General features: G+C 45.6%; 1 protein-coding gene across 6 annotated transcripts in view; it reads left to right on the plus strand.

Annotated features, from left to right (window-relative positions):
* The window catches only part of IDE (insulin degrading enzyme), a 3524264-nt gene that overhangs the window by 986678 nt on the left and 2513033 nt on the right, over positions 1-24553 (plus strand). The window lies entirely within an intron of this gene.

Here is a 24553-nt window from a genome sequence, read left to right on the forward strand (position 1 = left end):
TTAGTCCATTCTGCCATTGTTGCTCAAGGACAACTGGATGTGCTCAGTAGATCTCAAGGGTGCATACTACCACATCAAAATAGACAGGTGCTCCAGGACATACCTGCACTTTCAGCTGGGACCCAGTCATTTCCAGTTCAGGGCACTGCCCACAGTCCCCCTGGTGTTCACCAAATGTATGGCAGTAGTAGCAGCTCACATGAGACTCAGAGAATTCCAGGTGCTTCCGTACCTAGACGATTGGCTCCTTACTGCCCCCATGAGGCATCAACTTAATCCAACTTTCACACTCACTGGGCATCACAATAAATTTAGCCATGTCCAAAATGGCTCTTGTGCAGAACATGGAATTCACAGGGACTCAGCTGAGCATGAGGGATCAAATAGCATCTGAAGTAGTTTACTTCATTTGATCTTCAACCTGTGGGGATATGGATCCGTATTGGATCCGTGCTGGCAAAAATTACTAGCATCAGCTCCAAGCTCCAGACTCCTCCCCTTACCCATAATACACCTCCCCTGCCTTCCATCCCCAGATCTCGTTTGCCGCGATTTGTGCAACATCGTGCCCCTCGAGCTGCAGCTAGCAGGGTGTTTTTGAATGTAAGTTTTCAAAAAATTTGTGTTCATTTTAGCCATTTCAGATTAGTATAGGTTCCCATTCTCCCCTCCCATTGCTTTGGCATCTTGTGTAGGTTTGTAGTAATAGTTAGTTTAGTGTAGTTTGTCTGTGGTGTCCCCCCTTAGTCAGTCTAGCGTGGTGAGTAGATGTGTTGTTCACAGAAAGAATGTTTTTGACTGTTTTTTTCACTTTCTTCTTTAAGTATGGATGAAAAGCTTATTTTTAAGTGTTGCACAGAGTGCGGCCATAAGCTCTCCCCAGTGGATGTCCACACTCTGGGTGTATTGTGTTTAGGTGTGGCTCACCTGAATGTGGATTGCTCATTTGTGCGGGGTTCAACCCCCGAGTCTTGAAGGATAGAAAGGCCAAGTTGGCTCTCAAAGGTCTTCTGCCTGCCACTGAACCTCCCTCCTCATCCTGTGCTTCGGTCACAGTGGCTGCTCTGACCGCCTCTCCTGCTTCTCTGCCTCTGGCCTCCCCTCCCTCCCAGGTTGGGACTCCACTCCTGCATCTAAGCCTGTGGTAGCAGAGCAGAGGAGAGGTAGAAAGCAGGAGAGAGAGTGTCGAGGGTGAAGGAGAAGAGGTCCTCGGACCTCTCGTCACCAAACAAGTCTGCTCGGATCCATGACTCCCCTCAGCTCCGGCTCCGAGGTTCTCCCCAGAGCTGGAGGAGGCACGTCCATTCTCCCGGGCCTCAGCTCCCCGACTGGCCACGTTGGAGTCCGTGGCCTTGTCTCGGTCGACCCATTCTTTATCGGACATGGATCTGGATAAGGTGATGAGGCACTTTATCTGTACACAGATCCAGATGGGGGGGTCTTGCCAGCCCCCCCCCCTCCCTCAGGAGGGGGGAGATCACTTCCCTTTTTCACTCTTTCCTCGATTTGACCTTTGGCTTTGGAGTTCTTGGATCTAAGGTTGGCCTTGGTCGGGGTGTCGGCGCTGACGGTCCTCGACGCAGCCAGTTGCCTGGAGCATCTCGGATCCGACTAGTTCAGATCTGAGCCGCTCTCGGAGCTGGAGCCTGGGTGTCGGATCTGAGGGATTGGAACCTTTACCATCAGCCCTGATGTTGTCAGTCCAGGTTCCCTCCCTCAGGGCTCCGTCCACTTTGGGTCCAGCTCTGATTTTTGCTCCAGATCCAGGGAGTCCGGCCTCCTTATTGGCTTCCCAGGAGGTCCGCTCTCCTTTGGCGTTTGTGGTAGAATGGGTCCTTTCCATTGGATCAGGCCCCTGACCGCCTCCTCGGGCTACATCTTGACCCCCTCGGCTCTGTCTACAGTTCCTGTTGTCTTACCAGAGGCACAGCCTGTGCCCGAAGAGCCCCAGACGGTTCCCCCCAGAAGAACAGATGGCTTGCGAGCGCTCCCCGGAGAGCCCCACGGGAGATGTGCCTTGCTAGCATACGTTCAAGAGGAGGCACTTGGACTTCCCTAGGCCAGACTGCTCTACTCTGGAGGCAGTTGGGGGACGTCTGTCCTTGCACCCAGCGGCATGCGAGTCCATAACAACGGGCCGCTGGGTGCTTCAAGTCATATCCAGAGGATATTCTATCATCTTTGTGGGTTCCTCCACATCTCCCAAACACCTCACAGACGTTCCACTCATGCAAAGGGAGGCAGCAGCACAGGAAATTTCCAGGCTGCTAGGAAAATTAGCCATCAAAACTGTCCCCTCAGATCAGTCCAGATCAGGCTTCTACTCCAGGTTCTTTTTGGTGCCAAAGAAAATGGAGGACTTAAGGCCCATTCTGAACCTCTCTACCCTGAACCTGTCAGTTGCCAAAGAAAAGTTCTGGATGGTAACACTATAGTCCATCATGCCATACTTGCAAAAGAGAGTCTGGATGTGCTTGTTAGATCTCCAGGATGCTTACTATCACATAAAAATGCACAGAAGCTCCAGGAGTTTCCTCTGCTTCCGGATAGGGACCAATCATTATCAATTATGAGCTCTACCCTTTGGTCTCACCACAGCCCCCAGGGTTGTTTACCAAAGTGATGGCAGTGGTAGCGGCTCACCTGAGGCTTTAGGGGATTCAGGTCTATTCGTACCTGGACGATTGGCTCCTCACTGCTCCCATCAGGCATCTACTTCGCCAAACCAGTGACTATTTTCTGACACTTGCCCTGGGTTTTGGTATAACAGTCAACACATCCAAGCCTTTTTTGGTGGTGTACAATAAATTTTACGTCTTATCTATATGGTTGGATTTTTTTTTTAATTTACATCCAAATCTGTACTAGAGCCTGTACAGGTGATAGACTACATTGGTGCCAGGATAGACACATTCCAGGGCAAAGTGTTCCTGACCTCGGAGAGAGTTCAAAACCTCAGGATGCAGGTCTCCCTGATTTACCATTCTCATCTCCTAACAGCGGAATCAGTGTTGAGGGCCCTAGGCTCAAAGGAGGCGACCATAACGCTCCTTCCATGTGCTTGGCTACACATGCGGATTCTTTAGTGGACTCTGGTGATTCAGTGGTCCCTGTTGGATTTAGCACTATCCTATCCACCTAAGTCAAGTGTGTCGGTCGTCCCTCATATGGTGGATGTGCTCTCTGGACATTCTGGAGGGATGACCCTTCGTTCCAGCCCCGGCCTAAAACACAATGACCACGGGTGCCTCCCAAGTCGGGTGGGGGGGCATTGTTCAGGCAGGTCAGTCCAAGGCCTGTGGTCCCCCATAAAGACCAGCTTGCATATCAGTGTCCTAGAGATGAGGGTGGTCCTTCTAGTGTTGCAGGCCCTTCATGGCTTTCTTTCTTGGGGGATGATTGCTATTCAGTCTGTAGTCTGGTACATCAACAAACAGGGAGGGACCAGATCTGGTCTCCTTTGTCGCGAGGCCATGAGAGTGAAGGAATGGGCGATCTCCACCGGTCACTTTCTTATCGCAGCACACATTCTGGGACGGTTCAATAGTCTAGCGGACAGGCTAAGTTTGACCATTATGATGCCTGTCAGTAGCGAAACAGATCTTCATCGAGAGGGGTCAACCTTGCTGCGATTCTCTTCGCATCTCCTTCCAACATGAAGTGCAGCAGGTTTTTCACTCTCAACCACCTGCCGGGGGAGTCCCCCAGAGATGCTCTAGTTCATGCTGGCCTCCTGATCTTCTGTATGATTACCTGCCAGTTACTCTCATCCCGAGGTTTCTGCAGAAAGCTCGTCAACTGGGGAGCAAGGTGATCCTCATTGCCCCATTCTGGCCTCACCAGGTATGGTTTCCCTTCCTTTGGTCTCACTTTCTTGCTCCACCTTGAATCCTAGATCCCATTTGGGATCTGGTTTTCACACCCATTGGACATGTCTCATCCGAGTCTGGACAGCCTGAAGCTCACTGCTTGGTTGCTCCAGTTCCTGTGATTGCTAGTACTCACAGACTTTCCCACTCAGTTAAGTCCATTTTGGTGGCTGCTCAAGTCGTCAGCCAGAAAGGTTTATCGCAGCAAGTGGAAACGTTTTTCTTTCTGGGCCTCTCAGAGGAGTTTAGATCCTTTCACGGCACCTGTTTCTGCCATTCTTGATTTTCTAGCTGACATCTTCCAGCATGGTGCTGGTTTGTCTACTGTCAAAGTTCAATTGGCTGCCATTTCTCATTTTCATATGGGCGAGAATTCTGCATCCTTGGCATCTTCTAGGCCGTGTAAAGCCTTTATTAAAGGCACTTTTTTATTATGACCCCTGGTCAAAGATCCTGTCCCCCCGTGGAACCTTACTATGGTTCTCCAAGCACTGGTCGCCCTGCCGTTCGAGCCTGCCTCTACTGCCAATCTAAAATTTGTATCTTGGAAAACAGTTTTTCTGGTCACTATTACCTCTGCTAGAAGAGTTTGGAAATTACAGACCTTGTCCATAAAATTATCCCATACATGATTTTTCATAAAGATAGAGTTTCCCTTCGAACCAGTCCATCTCGTCTTCCTAAGGTGGCATCACCAGTCAATATCAATCAGACTATAAATTTGCCTGTGTTCTTTCCCAATTTTGCCAACAGGATGGAATACAAGCTACACATGTTGCATGTTCGTAGACAGTTACGATTCTATTTACACAGGACAAAAAGTTTTCGTAAATCTGATCAATTGTTTCGTTCTATAGAACCTTTTTGGGCAAACCTGTTTCCAAGGTCACGATAGCTAGATGGATTTCTCCATGCATCCTGCAGGTCTATAAGGACAAAGGCATGTCTCTTCCAGGACAGGTTAAAGCTCATTCCACCAGGTCCATGGCTACATCTGCAGCTTTCTGGTCTAGGGTGTCTTTGGATGACATTTGCTCTGCAGCTTCTTGGTCCTCATCTCATACGTTTATCTCCCATTATAAATTGGATTTGACATCTAGAAGGAGAGCATCCTTTGGCTCTGCGGTGCTCCGGAATATCCTTCCATGAGGGGCACCCAGGAGTTTAGTAGCTAGGGACTCTGTCCCACAGGTTGAAGATCAAATGAAGTAAACTACTTCAGATAAAGAAGTTATGTACTCACCATAACGTTACATCTGAGTAGTTGTACTTCATTTGTCTTCAACAGTCCCTCCCTCCTTCCCCTAGACCTTTGGCGCATGGGCGCATGTTCAGTCTACGGGCTGTAAGTGTAGGTCACAAGTATGTTATCAGGTCGGGTTGTAAGTGAAAGTTCAGCAAACTCGATCTGGTTATGGAAGGCAGGTGTGGTGCATTATGGGTAAGGGGAGGAGTCTGGAGCTCGGAGCTGATGCTAGTAATCTTTGCCGGCTCGGATCCGATATGAATCTGTATTCCCACAGATTTCAGACAAATGAAGTACAACTACTCAGATGGAACCTTATGGTGTGTACATAACTTCTTTTTCTCTTCCCTTACACCACAAAACAATACTGAGGAATCAAGTCCAGGAATTGTTGTCCCACCAGTCCCCTCTATGCAGATGCTGTTACAAGCCCTAAGATCCATGTCAGCAGCAATTCTGTTAGTTCCTCTAGCAAAGTTCTTCATGCCGGTTCTTCAGTGGACATTGGTGGCACAGTGGTTCATTCTTTATTACCAGCTGTTCCTTCTCATCAGATTAACACCAGTTTCCAAACGTCACCTCAGCTGGTGGATTCAGTCGGACAATCTCCTTCTAGGCAAACCCTTTTTAACCAACCCCGCAATAGCTACAGTGACCACAGATGCCTCCCAGTTTGGGTTGGTGGCCATTACAATGTGAGGATGGTCCAAGGCATGTGGTCCACTGTTGAGACCAGGTTGCATATCAGTGTCCTAGAGATGAGAGCAGTTTTCGTAATGTTGCAAGCCTTTCAGGATGCTGTCCCCTTGGGGTCTATTGCAGTTCACACCGACAACATGTCTGTTGTCTGATACATCAACAATCAAGGAGGAACCCTATGCAGGGAGGCCATGAGGGTGTGGGAATGGGAGATATCTTCAGACCGTCTTCTATTTGCATAACATATCCTGGGGGAAAAATAACTTGGACAAACTCAGCAGATTAATCCTGGTTCTGCATGAGTGGTTCCTCAGTCAGTCAGTGGCGAACATGATCTTCAATTGCTGGGGTCAACCTTGCTGCGACCTCTTAGCCTCTCCCCTCAACAACAAATGCAGAAAGATCTTTGCTCTGATACTTTCTACAAGGGAGTCCATGAGGGATGCACTGCTTCACGATTGGTCCCCCAGGTCTCCTGTATGCTTACCCTCCTCTCCCTCTGATCCCAAAGTTTCTTCAGAAGGCAAGCAGGTTGAAGAGTTCAGCCATCCTCATTGACCCCTTCTGCTCTCAGCAGGTTTGGTTCCCCTTCCTATGATCTCATCTGAAATATTCTCCTTATATACTGTAGACAAGACAGGACCTCATCTGTCACCCGTTAGGGATGCAACATTCAGACCTTCGTGCTCTCAGGCTAACCGCTTGGCTTCTCCACTTCCACCCGTAGCAAGGCAGTCCTGGCTTACTTCTCTGGTATATAAAATACTTTTAGCCTTGCGTAAGCTTCCCCTAAGAAAGTATACACCAGTAAGTGGAAAGGGTTTGTCATATGGGCTACTAATAGAAATATTGACCCTTTTTCAGCACCAGTTTCAGATGTCCTACTCTTTCTTATTACTCTGAGGAAGGAGCTAGCTTCTCTACCATCAGTCTTCATTTAGCTGCTATTTCTAATTTTTCCCACCAGATGTCAATCACATTCCCTGTTCACCTTTAGATTATGCAAATCCTTTATGAAAGGTATTTTCTTGTTGAGGGTTCCCATCAAGAACCCTTTCCCTTCTTGGGATCTCACTGTTGTGTTGTAGGCTTTGACTCAGGGGACCCTTCAAACCAGCTGCAAATTAAGTTTTTGTCATGGAAGACTATCTTTTTGGTGGATATAACTTCAGCTAAGAGAATTTCTGAACTACAAGCCTCATCCTCCAAACATCCTTACATAATTTTTCATAAGGACAGGGTTTCCTTTCATACCAATCCCTTCTTTGTGCCTAAAGTAGCCACAGAAAAAAGTATCAGTCAGTCCATCCACTTACCAGTGTTCTTTCCAAATTTTTCTAATAAAGGAGAGTATGCTCTACACCTTCTCAACATTCATATACAAGTCCGTTTCTGTCTGCACAGAACCAAACACCACAGGAAGTCCAACCAACTTTTTGTAGCCTTCTCAACAAATAAAGTAGGCCAAGTGGTTACCAAAATTACCTTAGCAAAATGGATAACAGGCTATATTTCTTTCATTTACTTACAAAAATGGCCTAGAATTACCTTGATCTCAGATATTTTCTCATGAAATGCTGAATATGGGGTTACATTTTCTTACATCTGCACCATGAAGCCTCACTTTTTATGCCTCTGAAGAAACACTTCTCCCAAGATGAACATTGGCAGCTTCTGAGTGGATCTTATGCGCACAGGTTTTTCGCTCATGCAGCCCGAATGGGTGAAAGTATGGAGTATGTACACTGGCTTGAAACAGCATTTCACTTTAAGTCCATGAGGCACATTATGATGACCTTGGTAGATTTGTTTTGTTGACAAGTCCCATTCAGTTTTTTTTTTGGTTAATTTTTTGTCTTCCCCTGGCTTTTCCATTTGCATACTTAGTCAGAGAATGGTTATTGATGCAATAAGGAGTAGCCATCTGGGCAGGAGATTGGAAATTAGTTCTTTTGCGAAATGAAGTGTCTGATGTGTCCCTGGAAAGATGAAAAGACTCTCTGTTCAGGGTGGGGGGGGGGGGGTGTTAAAAAGATATTGATCTGTTTGGGATGGTGGAATACATATGGTGAGCTGGGGCTTTCTAATCAAGCATACACCTTTTATTCACCCAGTGCCAAGGTATTCTACAGGACACTCAAAGTGTTTAGTACATGGGTACACCAGTACCTCATGTAGTCTGAAGAGATTTTTCTCATTACAGTTCCTGACCATGCATCATTAAGGATGACACTGTGCTTTCCTAATGGGAGCTCCCCTGAAATATGTACACTTAATGTTTTGTTGTGCAAGGGAGATTACATCTTGGATACTCTAGTGAAGGAATTTCAAGATGAGGCTATTAGGGTGCAACCACTCAAGGAATTTTCAGTAGACTGCGACTGCTGGGATTATTTTAAAGCCTGATTAATAAATTTCTTCAGGAATTACACTGAAGATCTGAAATGTCACTATAATTCTAAATTAATGGAACATCAAAGAATTTGTTTGCCAAGTAGGAAGAGTGAATACAAGGTAACGAAGGAACAATTGGTAGTTATAAGGATTTAAGGAATCAAATTAATTCCTTGCTGTTGTATAAAGCAGACCAGGCATCTAAGACTCTTTGAATGAGGGACCGTGATCTATTCCCTACTAATGTCAAGTATTTAGCATTAAAGCTACAAAAACAAGCAGTAGAAACACAAGTTACACAAGTCAGAGATCTGGTTAACAATAAGTGGTGTAAATTTTCCTTTGGAAGTAAGGGCTGGTTTTGCTCAGTTTTTCTTTATTCATTACTTTGAGGATACAGAAGCAACTGGGCATGTGGTTGCAATTAAATAGCACCTCTCCTTGCTTGATATTGCGTTTTTAGATCAAGATGATTTATGTACACAAACTGTTCATGTTACACTTCATGATGTAAATGATATCCTTTCTAAGATGATCTTGGTAAGGCGCCTGGAGTAGATGGACTTGATCAGGAAAGCTGTAAATAAAGATGGGGCCAAAGTGTACATCTTTTCACTCTCTTGTAGTGCTGTAATGCAAACATTTTTTTTCTCCCCAGTAACCTGAAGGGAAGTTATGGTGTTGATTCCTAAACCAGGGAATTATACTGCCTGGTTAAACTATGTAACGCGCTCTCTGACCCAATATGCATAAGAAGGGGCATGCACTAAGGGTGCCCACTCACTCCTTTAATATTTGCTATCTAGACACCTTGGCAGCAAGACTGAAACAGTCTGATATCAGGGGCTTTGAGGTGGGGGGTGTCAGATGCATTAACTTTCTCTCTATGCAGATGATTTCCTGATTTAAATTACTAAACCTGAGGCACATCTGACTTTATTTAAGGAGTTGTACTCATTTGTTTTATTTTATTTTAATTTTATTTCCTGTGGGTATAAAATAAACCCAGATAAAACCAACATGATTAAAATTAATTACCCTCCCTCCCCTGCAGTAACTTGGCATTGCCCATTCTTGTCTAATGATACACTAGTTATGTACCTTGGGATCTAACTCTGGTCTACCTTGGGCATTTCATTATTTGCCTTGTAAAAAGAGTGCTAAAGAAGTTTGAGTTGATCAGGATTGGAAGATTAAGTGTTTGGATAAGATGCTGAAAGTGGTTTATTTAGTTGGTATGTTCTTCCATTAATTATCTAGAGCTCACAGGCTGTTCTCTTAACTCCATAATCTCAGCTCTGGGCTAAACTGAAGTTATCCAAAGGTACTTTAGGCAGGAGAAAAACTCAATGCAATGGTAACTCTTGTCCCTAAATTTATTGGTAGGAGGTGGATTAGCACTGCTTGATTTAGATGATTATGTCCATGCAGCTAGGATAAAGGCATTCTGGGGACTTGATCAACCTTACCATATCTGCTTTATGGTGTTGTTTGTTGCTCCCACTTGTGGGGAACATTGTAAATCCTTTCCAATTTTCGTTTGATAGGAATATCCCCCAGTAAGGCATGCATTCTAGGGTGCTAACTACTCAAGTCTGTTAAGACTGCGTTTAAAGTAACTGCTGCTAATAGCTGGCTAGTGGATCCTGTTCCAATAGATAGTCTAAAGTATGGTGCTCCTTATGCATTTTTGTTAAGTGTGGTGTGCAGCTAGTTGCTGAGCTTTACTATTAGCAGCAGTTATCGACAATACATCTTTTAAGGTGGAATTGAGGACTACATGAAATGTCCTGCAGAAATGCATGCAGTTTTATAGCAGACTTTTTAGCAAGCTTAATTCAAACAAAAACTATATGTTATACCCGAGGCTTACAGACTAAGTTGGATTAAGTGGATTCTGGATTCAGAGACCCTTTGTCTAATGTGATAGGGTAGATGGGTCAATTTTACAAATTCTTAATATCCATAGAGAGCCATTTATGGACACATACAGGATTCTTTGGGAAAGGAAGTTGATCATTCAGATTGAAAGATGCATTTGGGACAAAATCTTGTTGATCATGATATATGCCACCAGATCTCACAAGTATAGAATTTTTTTGTTGGCACCAACAGAAAGTGGATGGAGGGGGTGCAGCTACTGCAACAAAGATCTGCTAGAACATCTGTTATGGTACATTTACTTACACAATAGTACTATGTTCAAAATTTGATCACTGTTAGAGTAATACAAGCTATTTGGCTTGATTACAATAGATTAGAAAGTAAGCTAATGGGCGGCCACGGTGGTGCAGTGGTTAGCATTGTTGCCTCACAGCAAGAGGTTCTCCAGTTCAATCCTCAGGTAGGGTGCCTTCTGTGCGGAGTCTGCATGTCCTCCCTGTGGTCGCGTGGGTTTCCTCCGGGTGCTCCGGTTTCCTCCCACATCCCAAAGACATGCTGCAGGTGGATTGGGCACTCTAAATTGGTCCAAGGTGTGTGTGTGTCTGTCTGTGTGTCTGTGTGTGTCTGTGTGTGTCTGTGTGTGTCTGTGTGTGTCTGTGTGTGTCTGTGTGTGTCTGTGTGTGTCTGTGTGTGTCTGTGTGTGTCTGTGTGTGTCTGTGTGTGTCTGTGTGTGTCTGTGTGTGTCTGTGTGTGTCTGTGTGTGTCTGTGTGTCTGTGTGTGTCTGTGTGTGTCTGTGTGTGTCTGTGTGTGTCTGTGTGTGTCTGTGTGTGTCTGTGTGTGTCTGTGTGTGTGTTGGGTGCCGGGCTGGCAATTCGACACTGTAAAACTCCACTGCCAATCATGAGTGGACAGGTGATCCACTGTGGCGACCCCTAACTGGGCAAAGCCAAAAGAAGTGTCAATTTAAATATTTTTATACCCTTGCAAGGTTAAGCATGATTTATGTCGGTGTTGCTCCCGTCTGTTGGAGGAACTCAGATTGTGAGTTGGGCAACTGGTTGCTTATTTTTTTGGATTGTTCTTTACTACTGAACATAAGAGTCTTGGTAGGTAGTCTTTTTTTTCTAAACAGCTTTATTTAAGTATCACTTGTGACGTAGGCACATTTACATTTATGTAAAAGTAATCAAACTGTATCAACAAGTTAAAATCAACAAACATTAAGTTTCACATACGTTGCTATACATCAATATAACCTAAGCAACATTACATAAATTATTTAATTTCTGCTTCTTTTTTTTGTAAAACAAGAAGCATTGTTATTAAACCATCACTTATGACATAAGCAATCTTACATTTATGTATATGAAAACAAACCACACTGACACAATCCTAGTTGCAAGCATTTTACATTACAAACCAGACTGACACACTCCCAGTTGCAAACATTATACATCACTTATAATCTACCTAATCATTTTCAGTCAAACATTACTTAGCTAATTTAAGTCTTGCCCTCTTTTAAATGCCATTCCTCCCCTGTATGCATTGTTCCCACAGTTCCCATTTTTTTCCTATGTAGTTTGCGCCAACCTTTTTCTAAAGATCTCAATTCCAGTTGTTTTATCTCTGTTACTATAATCACTACTTCTAACATTGTTGGTTAAGATTTTGATTTCCATTTTCTCATAATTGCTTTTTTGGCAACCAACATAATTAGAGACAGCAAGGCTTTACCATGTCTAGGCAATTCCAGATGTTAGTGTTTCACTGTTGCAGTCATCACATTTGGGTTATCCCTGCCAGGGTAGCCCTTAGTAGGCCCGAATACCAGAGGCGTAGTATTTCTGCATCGGTTGCCGTTGACCCAGGACTGACAGGTTGTCAGTGTTATAAATTAAGGCAGCTGATGCCATTACATCAGTCTTTCTTGCTGAGGAGCCCGAAGCAGAAGCAGTTTGAACGAGTGCCGGTCAGCCGCTACCTGAGTTATTCGTTTCCGAATTGAAGATGAAGTCTTCTAAAGCTAAGCGCCCTGTTGGGGATCCTTTTTTCTTGCTCTAACCGATGTCAGAAAAAGTTAACAATTGTGTCGCCTTTGGAAAGCAAATACCACACTGAGATTTTCATTCTTACTTCGTCACTTTCTTAGGCCCAGACCACAATGTCCCCCGCTGTTGCTTTTGTGCTTGGTTCAACGCCAGAACTATATGTCATCAGGACCTTATTGTAGCTAGATATTTTCGCTCTCAGTCCACGAATACTGATGTGGCTTCTGTAAGCCTTCCAACAGCAGATCTTCCAAAAAAAGTAAAGATAAAGACAGAGAACACACAAGTCCAAAACTGCCAATAACACTTCCGTTAAACTTAGTTGTCAGTTCTCCGGTCCTCAGTGAGGTGCTTTCGCAGCCCCCGATGCCTGCTCTGTGGATATGCAGGCCGCTACTGAGACCCTTTTGGAGTCCAGTATGCCGCTAGACTCTTCATCGACTAAAGATCCTGCGGATGTCTGTACCTTGGATGGGTCCGGAGTTGCTGAGTAGGCACTGGCTTCTGAGGAAGTACTTTGCACTACCGATTGTCGACACAGACCAGTGACTTCTTTTGCGTCTTCTTTTCTTTCGAAAACTACAGAGTTAAGGGCCAGGGTATGAATCACACCCAATAAACTGACAACCCAATCTCAGGCACCTGCTTCCTTGCTTCCAGATGCTTGAAATGGCGGAAGACCTTAAAATGCTTATCAGGGGAAGCCAGGCTACCCCTTCCAACAAAAAAAAAAAAAAAGATTTGTCCTCTAGTTTTATCTGAACAGGAGTCTGATGACTCTGATGCATCTGAATATGAAGATATGCAACCCCTTTCTGCTTATGAGGATTCTGATGCAGAGGAATCCATTCCTTTAACCTCTCCACCTGAGGACTTTCCCTTTGGGGAAACTCTACATACCTTAAGGGAGCATTTCCAGTGGGAATGGCAGGACTATCCTCAGTCAAAAAAGAGACTCGGGGAATTATTAGATCTTCCACAGCACAGACCTCTGGCCATTCCTCCTTTCCAGGATGTTGTGGATGATATTTTTATAGAATCCAGTTTGACTCTTGACACCCTCCCTCTTGCTTCCAGGAAACCAGACAGGTACTATAGAGTCCCTGACTCTCACAAATTTCTTTTCAAAATCCAACTGCTGACCCTGAGGTTATCTTTCATTGACCTAAAGGAATTAAAGCAACTTCTGCTAAGAATTCCACCCCTCAGATAGGGATTCCTGAGCATTAGACAGATGGGGTAAAAACATATACACCTCTGCTGTTGTTGCTATTAGAGCACTAAATTGTCAGTTCCATAGGCTGAAATATCAGCAACATACCATGGAACTTCTCAAACAAAAAATATCTTCTTTTCCTGCTTGTACAGAAAGTAGTTACAAGAGTTAATGCATTCTGCAAGTCAAGTAACTAAGCACACCTTACAATGTGGTTTTGATGTCCTAGAAACATCATGCAGGGCAGCAGCCACTTTTTTTTTTCCTTAGAAGGCAAGCTTGGCTAAAGGAACAGCCCTTGCCAGACCATGTCAAATCCAAATTATTGGATGCACCACTGCACAAAGACCACTTATTTGGCACCAAGGCAGAGGAGGCCTTAAAAATGGAATAAAAAGCTAAATCTGTGCAGACAGACTTTTTGCAGGTCCAGCTACTGAGGTTCAGTAGGCATTGCCCCTCCACTCACTGGCCCTTTCCTGCCCCCTCCAGGTCAGCTCAGCCCAGACCCCAGGGAAGCAGGACCCCCAGACAGCAGCCCCAGGGAATGCATCGATCTAAGCAAAGGAGTTCCTCCTCTTCAAAACCAGAGTGTTAAGCCATCGCCTCATGGTAAAAACTCGCAATGACTTTACACTTCCACCCCCTCCCTCTGCCCACCCACTCTTGCCACCTAGAAGGAAAACTCTCCTTCCACGCAAGCACCTGGGCCACCATTACCAGTGACTGCTGGGTCCTCAGCATAATGTCCCAGGGATACAGATTTTGTTTCCACACTCTACCAACCCCAAAAGGGTTCCTAGATCTTCCCCCAAACCAATGGGCAGAGGCCAAAAAGCAAGTTCTTTCCCTGCTCTCTATGAGGGCAATAGAGCATGTTCCTGCAGAACAGGTAGGCCAAGGTTTCTACTCCAGACTTTTCCTGGTACCCAGAAAAGAGGGCACCTGGTGCCCCATCCTCAATCTAGCCATTCTAAACACTTTCCTGGTGATAGTAAAATGCAAAATGCTCACCCTCCAGCATCTTCTACCAATGCTTTCCATGGATGCATGGTTAGCCACCCTAGACCTAAAAGAGGCCTACCAACATATCCTAATTAGGGAATCTTGCAGGAAATGTCTACGTTTTGGGGCAGCATCACTGCACTTTCAGTTCTCTGCGCTTCCCTTTGGGTTATCCACTGCTCCCAGAGTTTTAACAAAATGCCTGGCTCTTGCCATTGCTTTTTGCAGGCAAAATAATATTCAAATTTACCCATACTTGGACGACTACCTGATTCAGGCATGCAGTCAGGAAAAGCTTCTAAAGCACCTGACATTTGTAAAGAACCTACTGACCTCCCTGGGTATACTATCAACAAAAAGAAATCCAAACTAGTACCCACGCAAAAGTTTGTATTCCTGGGAGCAAGCCTGGACACGGCATCCCAGATGGCATTCCTTACACTGGAAAAACAAACTTACCTTACAACCTACTTCTCTCATCTACCCACCAGACCCCAGTTATCCGCAAGGAAAATCCTGCAAACTCTGTGGTTCATGGCTTCTTGCATTCTTCTCATTCCATATGCCAGACTGCATATGAGGAAACTACAATGGTACCTAAAAAGCCTTTGGTTTCAACACTCTCAAGACCTGGAAACTGTTATACTAATGATACCTTGTTTATGGAAAGATTTTCTTTGGTGGTCTGCAGAATGCTACCACAACCCCACGCCACCCAGACCATCACCATAGACGAATCAGACTATGCCTGGGGTGCACACCTGGATGGCAAGTGCATTCAGGGCTAATGGGAGCTCAAGCCAACTACATCTGCACATCAACCAAAAAGAGATGTTAGCTGTTCAGCAAGCTCTGACAGCCTTCAGACCCCTACTCTCCCCAGGGTCTCTACTGATCAAAACAGACACCACACTGTGATGTGGTATATCAACAAGCAGGGTGGGACTCACTCGTACCCTGTGTGCAGGCTCGCCATGACCCTTTGGCACACGTCCTCAGCCATGCAACTACACCTGTTAACACAATTCTTGCCAGGCTCTCTAAACTCTCTGGGCGATAACTTAAGCAGAAATCTTCTGGACCCATATGAGTGGCTGCTTAACCAAAAAACCTTCACCCTTGTAACCCAGAAATGGGGCACCCCAAAGGTCAACCTCTTTGCTTCCCACTCCATCAGCTCAGCAAATTCTGCACCAGAGAACCTCACAGCAAAGCCTGGAAAGTGGATGTTCTATTCTCCCAGTGGGTTAACCTCTCTGTCTATGCATTCCCCACTCTACCCCTCATTACAAGGGTACTGCTCAAAATAAGGGAGGAAAAAACAAGGACAATCCTGATTGTCCCAGACTGGCCACGCCAGCACTGGTACCCTCTGCTGTGCAGCCTGTCACCACTGCCACCATGGCATCATCCTCAGATCATGACACTCCTGACCCAGAAGAATGGAGAATTCATGCACCCCATTTGCAGACCCTCAACCTGGCAGCCTGGCTTATTCCATGACCACTGCACAAGCTGCCAGTTTAAGCAAACAAGTTCTAGATGTTATGCGAGGCCAAATGCCCTAGCACTAGAAAGTCTTATGCTGACAAGTGGAAAATGTTTTACACCTGGATCCAGGCTAAGGGAGCCGGAACTGCACAGCCCTCCCTCCCTCTCATCCTGGATTACCTGGCTGACCTACTACACAGGAGTCTGTCCTTCTCTCCCATTAAAATTCATGCCTCTGCCATCTCTGCTTATTTCAGCACAGAGCCACCTCTTTTTTCCCACCCTCTCATCAAACAGGCCCTAAGAGGGGCTAACAACTTGAGGCCACTCAGAAGAGCACCTACCCCAGCTTGGGACCTTAACTTTGTTTGGAAAAGCTCACCCTGCCCCCCTTTGAACCAGCAGCGTCAGCAGAGTTAAAGTTCCTCTCTTGGAAATCAGGCTTGCTTCTGGCCATCACATCAGCTAGAAGAGTATCCAAGTTACAAGCACTAATGGCTGTAGAGCCCTTCATCATTTTCCATGCTAACAGGGTCTCCCTCAGGCCTAACCCATCCTTCATGCCTAAAATGGTGTCCAGTGTGGCTCTCAACCAATCCATTCATTTGCCCACCTTTATCCCTAACCCACAAAACAAGGTGGAAAGGATTCTGCACTCTTTCGATGTGCACAGACTACTCAGATTCTACCTAGACAGCACTAAATCATTTAGAAAAACTGATCAGTTGTTAGCTTTGCTGCAGGAGCAGAGGGCAAGGCCATATCCAAACAAACCATTTTGAAATGGATAGCACACTGCATCCATTTCTGCTACAAGCAGCACAGGAAACCTCCCCTAAGGGGGTCAGGGCAGATTCTAACAGAGCAACCTCCACCTATGCAGCTTTCCTCTGAGGGGTCCCCACTAGGGACATCCTGGAAGCTGCAACATGGACATCTGTTCATACCTTCACCTAGCATTACCCCCTGCCTATCTTCTCCAAATCCAGGGCAGGCTTTGCCACAGCAGTCTTGCAGAGCATCCTAGCCAGCGCCAGTCTTCTTGACCTCCTCCCCCCTTGTCTTCAGCTTTGGGAATCAATCCAAATGTGATGACTGCAGCAGTGAAACATGAAGAACATAGTACAGTTGAGCACACTTACCATAAATGTAGATGTTCGAGTGTATTCATTGTTGCAGTCCTGGTTTCCTTTCTTCCATCCCCCTTGTCTCTCTCTCTATCCTTACAAGGATTTTTTGGTGTTTACTTTCTACTGGTGGTGTTCTTCCACCATAACCTAGCTCCCTCTTGGGGGGGCTCCTGACAGGTAGGGCAAGAAAAACTGATGTAATGGCATTGGCTGCCTTAATTTATAACACTGACGACCTGACGTCAGTCTTGGGGCGACGGCAACTGTTGCAGAAATAGTACGCCTCTGGTATTCGGGCCGACTGAGGGCTACCCTGGCAGGGATTACCCAGATATGATGACTTAAACAGTGAAAACACTCTATAACATTTATGGTAAGTGTACACAACTGTGCTTTGTATCATAGCTCAGAAAAATCATCTCCCTCATCACACAAATCTGCTCAGTCACCATCACAACAGTGCATCCTGCAGGGAATCCTTAAAGTCTGCCAACTCACTTCACTTCCAGAAAATGTCTTCCTAATTACCTCTTTCTTCCCTTTCATACTTCCAACATTTGCTATCTACCTTAGGAAAAATTGTCTGGAATCTACTTAAATATCTCTGTAAACATTTCCAAGCAAAAATCTTAAATCTTCTAAATTTTGTTGATATTTGGGAGACATTACATATATCCTCACATTGTTTCTTTGTGAATTGCTTATCCATTCTTCTTCCCAGTCCTTTCCGACTTCCTCTGATTGATTCTTACAGTTATCATGCAATATTTTATATGTTGTACTAATTATTCCTTTTTTAATGGGAGCTTCTGTTCTAGATTCTACTAAAAACTCTGCCAGTGCTGGCCTGTCATTTAAGACACCTCTGTTTATTTCTGTTTGCCTATATTCCGATATTAATCCTCGGTAGAGAAGGCAGTCTCTAACCTGCAGTCCAAATAAATTCTTGTCATCTTACCATTCTATCATCTTTCCCTGTCTAGTTATTTGCCCCTAATACCTTGGTTCCTTTGCCAGATTTCTCCAACAGATTCTAGCCCCCTCTTGCGTATTGTCTGTATCCCTAATTGCAGTCATCCCTATTGTTAGAATCTTTTTTCTCCATTCCTGTGTTGGTTTAGTTCTTAGAAGTCTTTCTGCTACTTCCCCCCTATTTCAACATCATCCCTTTCCACTTTGAATTATAGTTTTCTGCTTTTGCTGTGTATAGGAGCCTTAACTGTGTGGCTCTGAAATACCCCTTCAGATCGGGTAATCCCAATCTGCCCTTTTCTACTGGAAGAATCAACTTGTCCCACTTTACTCTTGTTGTCCTTTCTTCCAAGATAAAGTCCTTCAGATCTTTATTAAAATTGCTATCCACAACTTCTTCCCTGGTTAATAAAAGAATGCCTGACCTGTTTATAAGACTAAAGGGACTAAAAACATTTTGACTGCTTGTATCATGCTATCTATATCCATATAACAAAGCTTCCATTTTCTCAGTTTTTGTAATATCTTTTGTTTAGTCTCTTCCCCCATATCTTTAACTGCCACACTAGAATCATTTTTAATCCACGTACTTAAATACTTCATTTTATCTTGTCCCCATAAATAAGGCTATTGCTGAACGAACTGGTGTGTGGGTACATAATTTACCACTATTGCATTTGGTTTAGCTTCATTAAGTTTGCATCCCGAAAAGATTAAACTGTCTCAAAATGTTCCACAACACTGTAATGTCTTTTTTTGGTTTGTCAGGTATAAAATAATATCATTGCAAATAGAGACAGCTTTTCTGACTACCATACCAATTATATCCTTGAATTTCTGAGTCCCTTATTTTCTTTGCTAGTGGTTCTAAATATAAATTATCGGAAAAGACCTCACCCACATTCATTTTCTAGTCCGATCCGATGTTATATCCTCCAAATCAACCTTATATATTTTTCAGTAAATGCAAATGCTTCCATTGCCCTACTCATTATGTCCCCACCTTACATTGTCAGATGCTTTCTCTTCATTAAGACCCACTAACAGCAGTAGTATTTTCTGGATCATCATTGTTATGTTAATGTCAAATGTTTGCATCCCTTCCACAAAACCACACTGATCTGTATCTATCATTTTTGTCATTACTTTTGTCATTCTTTTAGCCATTGTAGACATGAACACTTTGTAATCATGGTTTAGTATTGAAATGGGCCTGTATGAAGCTGGGCCCGATGGATCTTTACCCTCTTTAGGTATTACAGCTAGCACTGCTTTTTTCCAGGATGTTGGTACTTCTCCTTGTCATAAAATGCTATTAAACAAAACCTTCCAGATCTTTATCACTTTTCCCTCCTAGCTTTGAAACTTCCACAGGAATACCATCTATTCCTGGGGAGTTTCCTGTAGATTGGTTATATATCACAATTTTTATCTCATTCCCTCCTATCCTAACCATTAATAATTGAGCCTCATTTACCTCTAGCCTTGGCATATTTAATTCTTCCTTAAACATTTTCTTTTGTATCTTTTCTTGATTCTATATTTCTGTGCTTCATACTGACTTTTATTAGAATTTCCAAAATACTTATAATACCTCTACAGGATCTCTTGTTACTTTTTTGTTATAGGCTCCCTAAGCTTGGCGACAGCCCTTTCTACTTTCTGTTGCCTGAGTCGTTGTGCTAAAAGTTTTTGTGCTCTGGTGTTGTCAAAAAAACAGTTGCTTAACAGCAGTCTTTCTAAACTTGTGCATACTATTGAGGTAATCCCTTATTTTCTGCTTAGCATTCTGCAGTTGATCCTCTTGTGTTTTGAGATTCCCCCTATTCTGTAATACTTCAGCATTTGTCAGTCCCTCTAAATAATTCTTGTTACTTCTTAACTATTGCTCCCTTTCTTTTATTTCCACCCTATTTTTAAACTCCACCTTAATTTTACTCCAATCTGTAGCTATATTTTCTGAAGAAATTTCTACCCTCTCTAATAGCTCCTCAGTAATCTCCACTCCATTCCATAAATTCCTCTCGTTTAAGCAGATAGGTGGGAAAGGGCCAGTGTCTCATTTTTGCTATGACGTCCATTTTTATTTTAGTTATTATTGGAGCATGGTCTGAAATAGGTATTGGTTATGTATCAAGACCTTCAATTAAATGCACTTATTGTTGTGAAATGTAAATTCTGTCTAGCCTAACCCAGTTTTATTTTGGGGAGTAATATGTAAATTCACTCCGAACTCCTATTAATGAATTCACATCTTCCATGCCAAGTATTTTTATAAATTTCTTCAAAAATCTAACCTCCTTTGTTGTACTTTCTCTTCTGGGCCCCCCAGACACATTCTCACTGCTGCAAACCACATTCCAGTCTCCACCTTTAAGTAATATTCATTGCTGAAAACAGATTATTTCTCCCAGAATTTTCTTAAGCTCTCTTATAGCAGTTTTAGGTGGAATATAAATACATGTCAGTGTAATCCTCCTCCCTTGCCAGTAGTCTGTTAGCATTATGAATCTGCCATTATTATATTTTTTATCCTCTTCTATTACTATTGGAGCTCCTCTGGTAGTTAATATAAGATCTGAAGTAGGCAGATTTCATTTGTCTGCAACCTGTGGGTTTCGGATCCGAGCCGGCATTTCAAAAGCTTAGGATCCCAGCTCCTAGCTCCTCCCGCTACCCATAATCCCCTGCCAAGCCCTAACTGACCTCAGATTTCGTTTGCCGCGTTTCAAGTAGCAACGGATTCCTCGAGCTCCTGGCAGCAAATTGTTCAGATAAGTTTTTGACAGGAAAACTTTAGAGTTTTACTCCTTTTTCTAGTTGTGTGTGTGTTTTAGGCTTTCCTCTCTTTACCTTAAATAATTTTCACGGGTTTTGCGTAGTTTTTGTGTGAGTTTTTCTGTTTTTTTGTGTGTGTGAGGCCTATAGGGTGTGCCATGTCAGAAGCCCCTCAGGCAGTTTTCTCAAAATGTACCGAGTGTGGCCACAAGCTGTCCCCAGCTGATGGCCACACTCTGTCAAGAATGCTTGGGGGTTGAACACCTGTCATCTGGTTGTACCATATGCGCAGGGTTCAACCCCCGAGCTTTAAGGGAGCGGAGGTCGAAGTTAGTACTGGCGGGACTTCTCCCTCCAGATGCTGCTTCGGTCTCTGCCACTGTTAGCCAGCAACCTACTTCGGGTGCTACGGTCTCCCTTTCCCCGGCAGGGACTCGACCTCCCTCCAAGAAGCCGGAGGATAGGGAGACCATTAGAGAGAAGGAGAGACATAAGGAGAGGCACCACAAACGGCGGGCTGAGACCTCTAGCTCGGCCCCTCGGTCTAAGCGGGCCTCTCCTGTGTCTTCTAGATCTCCTCCTCCTCGGCTCCATTCCCCTCTGTTCTCTCCCAGACCTGAGGAGGGGGAGACTAGCCCTTCGGTGAGGTCCCTGAGGCGGTTCTCTAGGTCCACTTCGGTGGCCTCATCTAGATCCACTTTTTCAATGTCAGAAGCAGACATGGACCGGATGATGAGGCGTTTCATCCAGGCCCAGATGCAAATGGGAGTGCTCTTAGCCCCCCCCCCCCACCGGGAGGGGCTTCGACCCCATTTTTCGCCCCCTTGGCTCCTTCTCCGACCCGTCTCCCGGGTTCGGAGCTGTCGGAGCCGGGCAGAGTTGGATCCGGGGGTGGTTCGGATCCAATTGGTCGGAGCATCTTGGATCCGATCCATCCCTTGAGTGCTTCGGGTACTTCGGACCCGACCTCTCGGAGCCGAGGGCCGAGCCTCGGATCCAAGGGAGCTGGTGTGTCTTCGACTCCGTCTAGGTCGGAGCACATCGGTCTCTCGGATCTGACGGTCTCGGCTCCGGCTCCGATCCTTGCATCGGATCCGAGTGGGGGTCAACTCTCGGAGCTTAGAGAGGCCGGCTGTCCCTCTGCTTTCAACATAGTGGAAAGGGCACTGTTGAGGACTTCCGGACCCCCGGTCCCTGCCGCGGCTCCACCCCGCACTCCCTTGCAGCTGGGCCAGGCTCCCATCAGCCGGTCCCAGGGACAGCCCGCCTTGATGTCCCAAGTAGTTCCTTTGGAACATCTGGCTGCTGAAGAGGACTCCTCGGACACTCCCCCCGAGGAAGTGCCTCGGAAGCGTAAGTGTAAAAGGAGACACGTGGACTCCCCTGAGTCCATTACCGAAGACACAGACTTGGATGAAGGGGAGGGCTCCCCAAGGTCACCCCCGGAGGACGTCTCCTTTGGAGACATTCTGGAGATGCTTAGAATCGGGGGGGGTCTGCCCCCAAGGCCTCCTCAGACGAGTCTATGTTCTTGGAGGCATTCGAGGCGGGCCCATCTACCTCTTGGGTGTCCCCTCCTGCCGATCCTCTGGTGGACCTTATTTCCACCAGAGCATGGAAGGAACCGGACACCGTTGAGCCTGTCCCCAAGCGTCCGGATCGAATCCTGAGCCCACCAGCGGACCGCACTCATTGAAGCAAAGGCCCCCCGGTAGATGCTATGATGATGGCCGCAGCCACAAAGAGGGAATTAGCCCAGGAAAGTCCCTCTATGCATCCTCCGAGCAAAGAGTCCCGCTCGATGGATCGCATTGGGAAGCGAGTTTTTAGTTCAGTAACCTTCTCTGAGAGCGCTGAACTACATGGCACATGTCATCAGGATGCAGCGGGACCTGATTAAAGAGTACGCGGCATCTCCCCCAGAGTCCATGTCGACGGAGGACAAGCACGTGTACTCCACCCGTATGGCCACTCTCAGATCAATTTCTAATACTTCTATGTGGCTACTTTCTCACGCAACTGAGGGAGCCGCTAGAGCTAGTGGAGCGGGCCTCGTCATGAGGCGTCAGGCCTGGCTCCGCCACTGTGATTTTGCAGAGCCCTTCAAAGTGACCTTCGCGAATGCCCCCTTTGATGGTTCTGCCCTGTTTGGCAAAACTGTTCGCGAAACGTTAGTCCAGAGCGAGAAGGACGGGAAGACGCTGTCTGCCGTCGGAGTCCGCTTCTCAGCTCCCCAGAGGTCCTTCTCGAAGAACCAAAAGGGACAGAAGAAGATGTGGTTCCGGAAGTCGCAGCAATCTCAACCTGCTCCGGACAACCAGTCCTTCCGTGGCAGAGGAGGACAGGGAGGTCGCCGTCCTAGAGGCAGAGGGGCTCCTAGGAACTTTGGGTCCAGAGAACCTTTCTCTGACAGACCCACGCAACAGCCCTGAAGGGTTGCCCAGCTGTCCATCTCTGGAGGCAGTCTGGGGGCATTTTTCGAGGCACCTGACATCTTGGGAGTCAATCACGTCAGACCGTTGGGTGCTTCGTGTGATATCCAGAGGTTATGCCATTCCCCTGAGCAAAATCCCCAGATCCCGAAGCCTCCCAGATGTACCACCCGACCAAAGGGAGGCGGCAGCTGTCGAAATCAAGCAGCTGTAAGAAAAAAAGAGCCATCCAGCGCGTCCCCCGAGATCAGACCGGATCAGGGTTTTACTCCAGGTTCTTCTTTGTGCCAAAGAAAACGGGGGACTTAAGACCGATTCCGAATCTACACACCTTGAGATTGACAGCCTGGCTGCTCCAGTTCCATCCTTGATCAGGACTCCCGGTATCTCGTCACCAGTCAAGGCCATTTTAGTGGCCGCTCATAAACCTTCCACTAGGAAGGTTTACCGGAGCAAATGGAAAAGGTTTTCTATTTGGGCGATTCAGAACAATATTGATCCTTTTTCTACACCAATGTCTGCGGTACTGGACTGCTTAACAGACCTCTTTCATCAGGGGGCCAGTTCTTCCACGGTAAAGGTGCAAATGGCAGCGATTTCCCATTATCATGTGGGTCATGAGTCAGCTCCCCTCATGACTGCGAAACTTTGCAAGACCTTTCTTAAAGGAGTTTTTCTGTTGAGGCCCCCTGTCAAAGAAGCTGTGCCACCTTGGGACCTATCTTTAGTCCTGCAGGCCCTTACTGCTCTTCCCTTTGAGCCTGCAGCTTCTGTAGATCTAAAGTACCTTTCCTGGAAGACTGCCTTCTTGGTAGCCATCACCAGCCAGAAGAGTGTCGGAACTCCAGGCTCTATGCGTCAAGCCGCCTTACCTCTCCTTTTTTCCCGATAGGGTGTTCCTCAGGACCAATCCTTCTTTTCTTCCAAAAGTTTCTTCGGAATCTAATATTAACCAATCAATCAACTTGCCGTTTTTTTTTCCTCAACTATAAAAACAAAGGAGAATATAAGCTGCATTCTTTAGATGTTCACAGACAATTGCACTTCTACATTCACAGAACGGCTGGTTATAGACAATCAGATCAACTGTTCGTCTCCTTTGCTAAATTTGCTATGGGTAAAGCAGTCTCCAAAGTCACACTGTCGAGATGGATTACTAATTGTATTTTGCAGGCTTATGACACTTCAGGTAGGCCTGCTCCTCAGAGGGTTACAGCTCACTCTACTAGGGCAATTTCCACTTCAGCCGCTTTTAAGTCCTGAGTGTCATTGGATGATATCTGTGCAGCAGCCACTTGGGCCTTGTCTCATACCTTCATTTCTCATTATAGGGTGGATGTTTCCAGGGGGAGAGCATCCTTTGGCTCTGCGGTGCTCCGGAACAT

This window comes from Protopterus annectens, chromosome 14.part0, assembly GCF_019279795.1.
Source record: "Protopterus annectens isolate FY-2018-M chromosome 14.part0, PAN1.0, whole genome shotgun sequence".
Lineage (NCBI taxonomy): Eukaryota > Metazoa > Chordata > Ceratodontiformes > Protopteridae > Protopterus > Protopterus annectens.